Genomic DNA, 14,367 nt, shown 5'->3' on the forward strand with positions numbered 1-14,367 from the left:
CAAGGCATTTTACTTGTGTCCAGGCCAAGAATTAAAATGAGATTTCAAGCCCCTTAAACTGATTCTGGGTCTTGCAGTTAGGCTGACAAATGACATTATTCTTGTCGAATCCAGCAGGTGCCAAAGTCCTTATCCTCAAAATCTGATGGCTTTGGATGTAGATCAAGGGCCGAGTTTCCTAAAGGTGATGTGACCGATACCACCCAAAATGTCCCATTGCCATTGTCTTAGACTTATTTGGGGCAATTTTTCCGAAACTTTGTGAGGTGTCAGACAGCTTGAAAATCATAGTGCTCTTTGCATAACACTTATGAAATATGGATGTATTTAATTCCAGCGTTTGAACTGGGGGCAATTTTACTGGCAGAAAATGACTATATTATAGGTATGCAACATAAAATGTCGATGCAAAAAACAGGCTCTGGAGGGAGGCACGATCTGTTGTTTCTGAGTCTTGCCATTAATATTCATTTGTTGCTTGTTCATTTGTTTTGTTGTCTGCCTCGCAGACAAGCAGTGGAAACCACCAAAGATTTAAGAAAAATTTATGGGAAGAAAATTTAAAATGGAAAACAGTCTATCCATTAAGCTATTGTTTCTTCAAAATGGGCAACACTGACATTATTCAATTTCCGCGGTGAAAAATCTTGGATCAGCACGTGGGACATTGGTAATCTTTGAGGAAGAGGTTTGAAAAGTACAGACGGGAATCGGCACGATATAGGTTAAAAACGTGAAACTCAGGATCAGACACACCCAGACTTGAGCCCTCCATCTATCAGTTACCAGCTCTGTGATTGTGGGCATGCCATTTAACCTTTCTTTGCTATAATTTTCTCCTCTGTAGAATGGTTATAATTGTTAATATCTGAGAATTATGTGAGTAAGGTGGTATATCATTAAGGATGCTTTCATTAGAAGCAAATAAATTTGGCGTAAATTCAGGAAAAGTAATTTATTGCACGGGGCGCCTGGGTGGCTCAGTCGGTTAAGCGTCCAACTTCAGCTCAGGTCATGATCTCACACTCTGTGAGTTCGAGCCCCACGTTGGGCTGTGTGCTGACAGCTCAGAGCCTGGAGCTTGCTTTGGATTCTGTGTCTCCCTCTTTCTCTGACCCTCCCCTGTTCATGCTCTGTCTCTCTCTGTCTCAAAAATAAATAAAAACATTAAAAAAAAAACTAAAAAAAACGTAATTTATTGCAAGGCTATCGGGACTTTACAATGTCCACAAGAGCCTGAAGAACCAGGCGGTGGCAATGGGGATGAACCAAAGGAGCTCTGGAGGCAGAGGTTGAAAATCTAGCAATAATTTTGTAACAGAAACTAGTCTGAGCATGCTCAATCGAGTGGAACTGACCCAACACGGTCAGTCTCTGACTTTCTGATCCTATTTGAAATATCAGAGAGAAAACATCCAATTGTTCCAGACTGGGTCACTGAGGCCATTTCTTGTTCAGGAGTAAGGGGCATCACTGATTGCAATTTCTCTAACGGATAATATTTCGTGAGATAAAGGCGTTCCAATGAAGTGAAATAGGATACTATTAGAAAGGGGGAAATGAATGCCAGAGAGCCTAAAACAAAAATGCCTTCATTTTGCCCCAGCTTTATTGAGGTATGATTGACAAATAACATTGTAATATATTTAAAGTATATAATGTGACGATACGATATACATATACATTGAAAAAGAATTCCCATAGTTGAGTTAATTAACACCTCTATTACATATTTATCTTTTTATCCCTTTTTTGGTGAAAACACTGAAGTTCTACTCTCTTCACAATTTTAATTATACAACATAGTGTTATCAATTATAGTCACCATAAAACAAAAGTGTCTTCTATAGATGAAGTTTGGAGAGTGCCTGATACCTAATAGCTACTCAGCGTATGGCATTTAATCTCACTTTTCTCGTCTCGTTTAAGGCAATCAGATGGTTCACACTAGGCGGAGCTGACTTGGGATTCTAGCTATTACTCGGTACTATTTTGATATTAGCCCAATAATTTTAAGAGTGTGAGAATCCTAGATCCTTGTGGTTTTCCATCTCCCTGGAATGAGACATGATTCGCTCACAAAAGGGCTTCAAGAGGAGTCCAAGAGTTCCTAAAGATGCAGTTTCTCAGATCTGGGGCCCATAGAGGTAGCTAAAACCGAGTAACTCTGTCTAATTCACTATCTTCGTGATATTTAAGGACTTGTGGTTACATACATCATTGTTTCCAAGACGTACTTGAAGATCTACATTTGCGATCATTATGAAAGAAAATCAGTTCTATGATCACCCTTCTGTTCTGTAAATTGTGCATCTTTGATAGATCTTTTCAGAATGAACGTGGTCAAAAAGACTTGTACCCTTTTTTATCTCTGCTGATTACAAACTAAATCTACAGATGTCCCAGAGAGTTTGGCAAATCTAAACCATCAGAATATGGTAACTTCGTTGTTTCTCTGGGGTGACTGGGAACATTTGTTTGGAGGCATATTTTCACTGCTGACTAGACTCTAAAAGCTGCCTTTTATTCCTCCCTCACTTCTTGCTCAGCCTGGTTATTTTATTTGCTAAACTACAGTCTAATTTTATTCTTATATATGTTTGCAATTTCAGGAGAACCTTCTAACTAGGATCTTTTGAAACTCCAACAACTTGGCTTTCGACGTTTGAAAACAGACTCATTTCCTCCCAGTTATAATCCAGGTCACAATGTGGGATGACACTCTTTGTACCGGACTATACTTCCCCATTTTACCCTCGTGACCAAATTCACCACATCGCCTCTGGAGTCCTTCATTAATTATCAGGACTCTACTGCATTTGGGATTGATTTGATGGGGGACTTGGGGGCCATCAGAGCCACAGGATCGTATCACCAGCTTTCTTTTCCTTTTTTCCTTCTTAAGTCAAAAAATGACTTTGGTTTGTCACAGCCTGACTCATCTATTCAGAAGTTTCTTCCATTAACTCTTTTAATAGTCTCTCTTCCAAGGCTCTGACGAGATTAAAGTTATTTTCCCCCTAGAGGCGGGAAGAGCTTCTGCCTTCCACCATAATTCACTGTCTCCAGCTAATGGGCAGGGGAAGGAGGGGTGGAGGTTATTGCCAGACTAGGCCAAGCTTTGTAATGACAGTGGGGTTATTGAAGAGGTGGAACAGTGAGCGTTCTCTTTTCTCCTTAGGTCTTTGTTAGAATGCTGTTTTTGTCCCGTCTTTCACTCTAGTCTACATAAGGGGTGTTGGGAGACATCTGGTCCTTTCATATTCACCCCCATACTTCTGGTTTGGCCTTAAACTGCCTTCATTAGTGATTCATTCTTTCAACTTACGGTTCTAGATGTTCTAAAAGTTTTTAGTGGAATACCATATTGAGTTTTATATGTCATTAACATCTCATAAGAAATTTATTTCACACTTAGTGGATAACCGAATTTGAGCCAGAAAGATGAAAGAGTCAGGGTAGCCTGTGTCCCTGGGTTAGCGGGAAAATGAGTGTCAGAAATTCCCAGAAGTGGAAAGCATCACTAAGAAAGCTTTTGCCAAACTTGATGATGTTTAACCCAGAGCTGGCTGATGTCTATCCCCCATACTCAAATATTGTCTGGATTCCTGAAGGACATGGGCACCTATTTTCTATTTCTCAGAATTAAATATTTGCCAACCACTCTCAGAAAAGTGTGTCCCATTCCTTTTTAAAACGTACCTGTACACCCTCTCTGATCCCTTTCCCTGGCACAAGCAAGGGGGAGATCACAAGGAAGATTTCCAAAGGAAAAGTGACAGGCACTTCCAGGCCACAGATAACATCAGAAGTGTGAGGGAATTAAAAACCATGGGAGGTGACTTATGTTTCCAGCTATGTTTTAATCCTTAGTCCTGGATTTGTCCTCTTTGGTATAAACAAACAAACAAACAAACAAACAAAAACCCCCCAAAAACTAGAAAAATTGGAAAAAAAATATAAGAAGCAAGTGTTTTCAGACACAGATAAAAAGCAGCACCAAACCATGATCCCCGAGGGAGGGAAACAAACAGGTGAGTCCTGCCTTTGCCTTGGCTTTCTGCTTGGAAGCAATTTTTTTGAGCACAGTGTGCGGTTGGGAACACAAGCAAAGCGCAATTGTCTGGCTGAGTTGAAGATACAGTAATTGAAATTTGGGGAGGACGAGGAGGCTTGAGCCTACTGAGCCATATTGGCAGGAACTACACAGAGAAAGAACCCTTAAAACCAGCAGGATGGTTCCTCTGAGTTGGTTGTTGAATACTAAATTATACACTTGTTGGGTAAGACCCTGTAAAGGTGGAGCAAAGAACAAACATCGTGAAAACAAAACAAAACAAAACAAATGGGTAGCTCTACAAGCTGAATGATTCTTAGAGAGCAGACTAGGACATGGTCAAGTTCCAAGCTGTCAGATTAGAGAGAATCCAGAGGCTCAGATATAAACTAGATATACAGTGAGTGTTACTCTAAACACGACAAAATTGAAAATTTTCTTTTGAAAGGATTAAGAGGGTCTCGTGTATTTTAACTGCCTACCCAGACAAAACTCAATATTCTTTGAAGGAAGGCAACAAAATCAGTATTTGCAAATATAACATTTACAATGCCAAGCATCCAGTAAAAAATAACCAGCTATGGAAAAAAAAGCTGGGGACCATGGAGAGGGGGAAAGAAAAGTGTGACCCATAATTAAGAGAAAAACCAATCTATAGAAGCAGATGCCGAAGTGATAGAAAGAACAGATAAACAGCTATTATAAGCATAAAATCACTATTATATATATATTCAAGGATTTAAAAAAAATAAGAGCATAAAAAGGAGGGAAATGAAAGATGTAAAATTTAATCAAATGGAATTTCTAAAGCTGGATAATACAGTATCCAGAATTAAAAATTAACTTAATGGGAGTAATAGCAGCTTATAAACTGCAAGTGAAAGTATCAATGAACTTGAGAGTACAACAATAGAAGTTATCCAAGCTAAAGCATAGAAGTCAAAAAGAATGAGAAAGACTAGATGTTTGAGAAAACATCAAATAATCTAATGTATGTAGTTGGAATCTTAGAAGGAAAAGAGAGAAGAAGAAAATATATTTGATGAATAAGTTCAATTTCCCCCCCCCCCATTTGATAAAAGATATATGCCTCCAGATATAAAAAATCTAACAAAACTCAAGCGGGATAAACAGAGAAACCACACAACAGGGCATTATAATGAAATAACTGAAAACCAATAATAAAGAAAAATCTAAAAAAGTGTCTAAGAGGGAAAAAGATACACAGGGCAAAAAACAAAAAAGAAAAAAACAAAAAACCCAAAAAACAACAACAAAAACCTACAGACTTTCCACCAAAAATAATATGAGCCAAAAGATAGCGTATACATATTTTTACAGTTCTGAAAGAACAAAACAAAAACAAAGACAAAAAGTCAACCTCTCAGGGGTGCCTGGCCGGGTCAGTTGGTGGAGTATGGGACTCTTAACCTTGGGGTCATGAGTTCAAGCCCCACGTTGGGTGTAGAGCTTACTTTAAAAAATTACACAAAAATATTTTTGAAAAAGTTAACGTCTCAACCTAGAAATCTAAAAGCAATGACTATATCCTTCAAAAATGGTAATAAAAGTTTAGATCTATACAGAGGACCAGGGAACACTAGAAATGATAAATGTATGAGTAAATATGTTTTTTTTAAAACTTATTTAAGAGATAATTGCCCATTTAAAGCAAAATTAATAATAATGCAAGTGGGGCTTATGACATTTGCAAAAGTAAATATAAGACCATAATAGTACAAAAGAGAGATGGGAAGATCTAGGAACTCTGTAATTAATTCCTCATTTTGTTCAAGAAGTAATATGTTAAATGTAGATTGTGTTAAGATTGTGTAAACCCTATAGCAGTGGTTAATTTTTTTTTTTAATTTTTTTTTCAACATTTATTTATTTTTGGGACAGAGAGAGACAGAGCATGAACGGGGGAGGGGCAGAGAGAGAGGGAGACACAGAATCGGAAACAGGCTCCAGGCTCTGAGCCATCAGCCCAGAGCCGACACGGGGCTCGAACTCCCGGACCGCGAGATCGTGACCTGGCTGAAGTCGGACGCTTAAGCGACTGCGCCACCCAGGCGCCCCACAATGGTTAATTTTTTAAAGATAATAAGCCAACAATAAAATAAAGTGAAATAATAAAACATATTTAAAAAATTCAAAGAAGACAAAAAAAGAGGTAGAAAGATACAGAGAAACACGGAATAAATAGAGAGTAAATAACAACATGACAGACTTAGTCAAACAAATCCATAGGTGTATTGAATAAAATAGTTGAAGTGAAAGACAGCCAGTGTCTTATTGGATGGGAAGGCAGAACCTAACTAGCTCTGGCCTAGAAGAAAGTCTTTTACATATGAAGATAGAGGTAAGATAAAAGGGGAAGGACGGGAAAAGTATACCAAGGAAACTAGAATCACAGGAAACCGCAGTGACTATATGAATAAAAGTCGATTTGAGGACGAGAAATGTTTTGTAGACAAAAGAAGACATTTTGCAATGAAAAGGGTCAGTCCAAGAGGAGAGTGTAATAATCAATCCTAAACGTGATTGGAAAACTTGACATTTACTTAGCTATAATTGGAGATTTCTATACACCTCGCTTGGCAATTGAAAAGAAAAACCAAGTGGACCAAGTGAAAAGAAAATCAGGGTAATACGTATAGAGAAGATTTGAACATCATTGTCAACTACCTTAATTTAATTGACACTTATGTATAAAAATGAAAGCATATATATCTTTTAAAGTGCACATAAATATTCACCAAAATAGACCATATGCAAGACAAAAACGAGTCTTAGTAAATTTAGATGGATTGGAGTCATTCAGGGTATATTCTTGGACTGCCATATAACTAAATTGGAAATAAATGAAAAGTATACTTCTAGAAAATCACTTAACCTTTGGAAAATTAGCAACAGACCCCTAAATACTTTATGTGTCAAAGAAGAAATCTCGGGGGCAATTGGAAAATATTTTGAACTTGATAATAATAAAGTCATAATATGTTGCGATTTGTGAGAACACCTGAAAGAGTGCTTAAAGAGAAAACGTAGATGTTTACATTAGAAAAGAGGTGCCTAAAATCAAGGATCTCCTGTAAAAGCCAAAAAACAAGAACAAATTATCTCAAAGTCAGAAGAAAGAAAATAAAAATAATAGTTGAAATACATGAAATAGAGAATAAAAAATAGAAGACAATCAGTAAAGCCAAAAGCTGATTCTTTGAGAAGTTAAAATTATTAAATATCTTGCTAGAATGACTGAGAAAAAAAAAATGAAAAGGAAAATTACCAATATTGGAAATGAATGAGGAAATATCACTATAGACTCTCCAAACACTAAAAAGGTAATCAGGTATAACTTTTTTCACTTAATCAATTTTGAGCATTTTCCCATGGGGGAAAAAATCAGAAAATATTAGAACTTTACGGCAACATATTAAACAAGTTAGATGAAATGGAAAAAATTCTTTTAAAGAATGATATTACCAAAAATGATACAAGAAGAAACAGAATACCTGAAAAGCCTTCCATCTATTAGATATATTAAATTCATAATTTAAAATTTTTCTACAGGGAATACTCCAGACCCAAATTATTGAATTATATCAAATATCTGAGGCAGAAATAATACCAATCCAACACAAATTAACTCAGAAGCTACTTTCAAACTCAAATATGAGACCGATATTATTCTTATAGCAAAGTCAAACAAAGACATCTCCCAAGAGAAAACTACAGACCAATATCCCTTCTAAACATGGATGTAAATATTCTTAAAATAGTAGCAGACTGAGTCCACAATATATAAAAAGGATTATAAACTAAGAGATGAGATTTATGCCAGGAATGTAAGGTTGAATTAGCTGAGAAAAATTTAAAAGAACCTAATAGATGAAGAGACATATCATATTTATAGACTAGGACACTCATAATTGTTCAGATGTCAATCTCCCCAAATTGATCTATAAAATCATATCAATTTTATTCAACATTTCCACCAGGCCTTTTAAATAGCAATTTATAAGCTGATTCTGGTATTTAGATGGGTATAAAAAAATCCTAGATTAGTCAAACCATTTTTTAAAAAGAATAAAGTTTTAGGACTCACAGTGTATGATTTTAAAACTCATTGTAAAGCTGTAGCTATTGAGACAGAGTGATACTGATGGAAGTATAGAGACACAGACCAATAAAATAGAATAGAGAATCTAGAAATAGGCCTAAAAATAATCAATTTATTTTTGACCAATTGCCAAGACATGTCAATAGGGAAAGAATAATGCTTTCAACAAATGGTGCTGGAACAGTTAGATATCTCTAAAGAAAACAAACAAACAGCAACAGTGAATCACAGCCCTTACTTTACAGGATACACAAAACCAAATATAATCAAAATGGATTATAGACCTAAATATAAATACTAAAACCATAAAACTTCTAGGAAAAATGCATAGGAAAAATGTTTGTAATTTGGGATAGGCAAACATTTTTTAGACAAAGCACAAAAATCCTGTAATTTGGACTTCGCCAGAATTTAAATTTCCGTTCTTCGAAAGACACCATTGAAAAGATTTTTTTTTTCAACGTTTATTTATTTTTGGGACAGAGAGAGACAGAGCATGAACGGGGGAGGGGCAGAGAGAGAGGGAGACACTGAAAAGATTTTTTAAAAGACAAAGGTTACAAGGGGAAAATACATTTATAGCACGTACCTTGGACAAAGGACTTGTATCCAGAATAAAGAACTCTTACAACTTAGAAAAAAAAAAAAAAAAACAAAACCATAATTAAAAAGAAAAGGCGAAATATTTGAATGAACACTTCACAAAGCAAGATATAATCATGGCCAATAGGCACATTAAAAGATGCTTGGCATGGGGCGCCTGGGTGGCTCAGTGGGTTGGGCGTCTGACTTCGGCTCGGGTCATGATCTCACGGTCCGTGACTTCGAGCCCCGCGTCGGGCTCTGTGCTGACAGCTCAGAGCCTGGAGCCTGCTTCGGATTCTGTGTCTCCCTCTCTCTGACCCTCTCCCGTTGATGCTCTGTCTCTCTCTGTCTCAAAAATAAATAAACGTTAAAAAAAAAATTAAAAAAAAAAAGATGCTTGGCATCATTTGACATCAGGAAAATGCAAATTTAAACAATGCTACAACTTAGAAGATAAAGCTAAAGCGTTACGCTGAACAAGAGAAGCATACAAAAGAATAAATACCATGTGATTCAGTTTAGATAAGATTCTGAAACAAGGAAAACGCATCTATAGCAACAGAAAACAAATCAGTGGTTTTCTGGATCATGAATGAGGGAGAATTGATTAAAAAAAAAAAAGGGAGGGGGGGGGTCCCAGGGAAATTTTGAGGGATTATGGAAATATGATCTATCTTGACGGGCATGGTGATTGCACAGGTCTCTATTGTTAAAACTCAGTGAATTGTACACTTTAAATCCATGCATTTCATTATTGATAAGTGGCATCTCATTAAGTTCTTTTTCAAAGTTAATAAGAAAAAAGTGAAGAGTGGGAAGAGCTTTAAAATTCTCAAATTTAGGCATGTCCTTAATTTGTTGGTCCCATAGCATAGCAAGAGTATCAACAGGGATTCCTGTATGTCTGAAGATTTAGGAAGTATCATATTGAGATAAAAAGTCTCACATAAAATATATTCTTGACCTCTTACCCTCACACAAATACCTGAATTATGACCTGGAAGCCAGATTTGAGCTTAGGATTCTGGGACTCCCGTGACCTAGAGCACTGTCATATATATAGACTGTTAACTTTTCATCCACCCCAATTTTCTTTCTATCTATCTATGCTTCACATAACGCACATGGACATCTCAACTTCTATGTGCAAATTCTGCCACCTGGCCCCCAAAGCACTGCCTATTGGCCATTCCTGTGGGGTTGCACACTGAGAGTGTAGTTCACTCTTGCAAAGACAGACCCAGGAGGAGGTGCATACCGGCCCTGGAGAGTGGCTTGGGGTCCTGTGAGTGGGAAATTACAGTCTCACAACCTGATCTAGAGAGGGACATGGGATCTAGGTAAGCACCAGTCGTGGTTCCAAGGACTAGTTGCCTGATGGGGAGATTGTAGCCAGATGACAAGCAGAAAAGGGCCTCTAATACAGGATTCCAGCCAGGGTCTGGAACTCTCTCTCCCTGGTCTGAGAGCTGCATTGACCAAAGGGCAGGCATCTCAAATACTTTTGCCAGGAAGCTATCATGAGACTTCTCCCTCCTTGTTTTCAAAATAAAGGAGAGAAGAAGTAGAGGTAGAAGAAATAAGTCTCATTTAGCCACCATATAATTGAAGCTTAAAATATCAAACTGGACAAGACGACAAGGTTCAGATGGGGAAAGAACAGGTATGTTTAGGGCAAGAGGTTGTTCAGGTTATAGGTGTAGGGCAGTAGGCAGGCATTGCTGTTGTTAAGTTCAACACTTAAAACTGGGGATGATATAACAACTACATCAAGGGTTACAAATTTAGGACTCTCAGAGGAATAATTCTTCCTTCTAATCCTTTTATCTTCTCTCCTTCCTTCCTTCCTTCCTTCCTTCCTTCCTTCCTTCCTTCCTTCCCTCTTTCCTTTTTTAAGGACTCACAGTATATGATTTTAAAACTCACTGTAAAGCTGTAGCTATTGAGACAGAGTGATATTGATGGAAGTATGGAGACTGGAGACACAGGCCAATAAAATAGAACACAGAATCTAGAAACAGGTCTAAAAATCAATAATCAATTTATTTTTAACCAAGTTGCCAAGACATATCCATTCCTTCCTTCCCTCCTTTGTTCCTTTTTTCCTTCCTTCTTCCTTTCTTCTAAGTATGCATTGATACAAATCAATTTGGCATAAGCCTTTGTAGTTGAGCAAAGCAATGTAACCCATGGTACCTACTCTTGAAGGAATTTACAAACCAGTTGGAGAAATAAGATAGAAACATGTGAAAAACAATTCAACCAAGGCATGTTATGATGCAATGCATTGTTGGCTGTAAGATCCTTGGAAAGGGGGTTCAGTGTGCATTAGCATAGTTAGAAAGTACCTGATATTCAAGTTAATCAATAACTCGAGTTGGGAAAGCTAAGTAAAGATTAAGGAACTGGGGACAAGAGGTATTCTCAGGACTAAATGGCATTAGCAAAGACGTGACTATGGGAATACACATGGCCAGGTTTTAGGAAAGTAGAATAAATCAGTCCAGCTATAGATGAGTATGCAATAAAGAAAAAGCCTCGGTTTTAAAGCTAGAAACTTGAACGTACATTTGGAAAGCTAGGTCGGGGACAGATTAGAGGGAATAGAGCTCTATAGAAAGTATGTAGTCACCAACAATGAAAATATCTGGTACACTCGAAAGCTTACAAAACTTGTCCTTATGCATTATCTAAGCTGATCTTTACGAACTTTGGAGGATGTTTTGTATGGAGGGAATAAAATGGTTCATAGAAGGGAATGACTTGCATGTGCTTACAGTGCTAGCCATGGTGGAGCCAGGACTCAAACTCAGGTCTCTGGGCTTGCAGACTTAAGTTCTCACCTTGTTGAATATGACCTCGTAGGTAAAGTATGCCCTCGTTACTCTCGCTAATGACAGTAGCATCTTCTAGAGGGCACTTCACCTGTGTGTTTGAATGAATGAATGAATGAATGAAGAGTTGAAATGCAAGAAGGAACTGGAACAAACTGCACAGTAGAATCACCTAGCAGCTGGGGCACCTGGGTGTCTCAGTTGGCTAAGTGTTTGATTTCTGCTCAGGTCATGATCACGTGGTTCGTGAGCACAAGCCCCACATTGGGCTCTCTGCTGTGAGCCCAGAGCCCTCTTTGGATCCTCTGTCCCCCTCTCTCTCTACTCCTTCCCCTTCCTCTCCCCCCCACCCCGCCGCCTCTCTCTCTCTCTGTCTCTCTCTCTCTCTCTCTCAAAGTAAATAATAAACTTAAAAACAAAAAAAAAAGAATTACCTAGTGGAGTATCTAAACATACTAATGCCTAGGATCCATACCAGAGATTTCCTACTTGTGTTGGGTTTTCCCACCCATGGCAAAGGTTCCCATCTAGGCTTTCCTTAGACCTTCCCCAGCCAAAGTCATATCACCACATAAATGTGTTTGGGACGAGGGTCACACACTTTCTTTAAATGGAGATATGGGCAACTCAATTCTTTTAGGACAGAAGGCGATCCTACATAATTTCAATAAATTAAACAAAAATGAACACGGCTTCCGTAGCTAACGGGGGCGGATTTGGGGCTGAGTGAGCCTGTGACAGGTCTGGAAAATGTAAGAGGGATGACTTCTTTTCCTCTTGCCTTTGTAATATTTCCAATAACTGTGCCATTAAACTCCTTAGATAACATTAAAAATTATTTAACAGAGAGCCTTCATGAACAATGAAGTGAGAGCCTCCTGTCTGGACCATCCACACGGTATGCATACGCAACAGGCACGCTGGTGTTCATCCCAGGATCTCTGCCTGGCACACAGGGAGAGAGAGCAGGAGAGCAAGGAACTGAAGCAGAGGGAGAGAACGGGTGTGAATTTCTAAGGTAACAATGCAGATGAACTAGTTTTGCCTTAAGCCCCTCCACTTCATTCTCTGAACATTCCTGCCCTTGTGTGGTTCCTATAGGTTGGAAACAGGGTGCAAAGGCCTGACAGTAACAGCTGTTAAAGACTCCCTGCAGATGAAATGAAAGCCAAACTAGCATGCACATGTGAAGGGGATTATCAACCAAATGTGTTGATTTATCCCTGGGTCTTTGCAGCAAAAAATGTATGTCCTCCTGAATAATAGGATGTCTTGCACTCCCATCATGCCTTCCTTTCCAGGACTCTGAAAGATTCTATTTGTCATTTGTCCACTTATGGGAAGTGAGGGAAGAGAGACCGTAAATGTTTCCTAGGGTGACCAACCACCTCGGTGTGACGGGTTTTAGTACTGAGAGTCAGTCCTCATGGCATCCCCGGGAAGCCCTCAGTCAAGTGCAAATCGGGACAGGGACCGTTGGTCAAACGGAATTTCTCCCAATGTTTTATGGAGATTTCTGAGTTCTGTGGTGACACAGTTCCCTGCACTAGGGGTAAGAGGACCTGCTATGTTTTTTAAAACGTATTAGACACAAATATTGTATACTTGTAAAGAAAAATTAACACATCTGTGTGTGTGTGTGTGTGTGCATGCACGTATGTGGAAAGAGAGGAAAGCATAGACATATATATGCATGTATTATATATATGCATATATATATTTGTATTTATGGAATTGTATATTTGTGTATATATATATATATATATATATATATATATATACAAATGCCCTCCCAACATACTGCTTTGTTACCCTGTTTTTCATTCTTCATGTACCTTAGCATGAATATCTTTTCAAGACTATATTGTATCTAGAGCTGTAATTATTATTATTTTTTTAAATTTTTTTTAATGTTTATTATTTTGAGACAGAGAGAGACACAGCATGAGGCAGGGAAGGGGCAGAGAGAGAGGGAGATACAGAATCTGAAGCAGGCTCCAGGCTCTGAGCTGTCAGCACAGAGCCCGATGCGGGGCTCAAACTCACAAACTGTGAGATCATGACCTGAGCCGAAGTCGGACGCTTAACTGACTGAGCCACCCAGGCGCCCCTAGAGCTGTAATTATTTTTTCAAGATGCGTGGTGTTTCACGATAAAACTATTCTATGCTGCATTCAGCCAATCTCGAACGGTTGCCCTCCATATATACACACACGGCATATTGTTGCTTTTAAAAATTGGCTTGCAATAACACCATTATCATATATAATTGAAGATCTTCCAATTGCTCCTAGTTGACGTCAATGTCCGCATAGCTTATCTTTCCCAAATCCCAACTATTTAAAATGAGTTCTCCCGGGGCACCTGGATGGGCTCAGTCAGTTAGCATCCGACTCTTGATTGAGGTTCCGATTATGATCTCGTGGTTTCGTGAGTTCAAGCCCTGTGTCGGGCTCTGCGCTGACAGCGTGGAGCCTGCTTGGGATTTTTCTCTCTCCCTCTCTCTCTGCCCCCTCCCCTACTTGTGCTATCTCTATCAAATAATAACTTAATAAATAAAATAAAATAAAATAAAATAAAATAAAATAAAATGGGTTTCCCCCGAAACAAATCCTGATACAAGGATTTTGAGGTAGGTGATTTATTTAGGATGTGATTCCAGGTGGCCCAGTAAGACAGTGAGACCGATCATAGGTGAATGACTGAATGGGTTTCTTTGTGTGGGAACTGGGGCTCAGTACAACTAAGGGCCTTCTGAGACATTGTAA

The sequence above is a fragment of the Lynx canadensis genome, chromosome F1, assembly GCF_007474595.2.
Source record: "Lynx canadensis isolate LIC74 chromosome F1, mLynCan4.pri.v2, whole genome shotgun sequence".
In the NCBI taxonomy this organism is placed as follows: Eukaryota; Metazoa; Chordata; class Mammalia; order Carnivora; family Felidae; genus Lynx; species Lynx canadensis.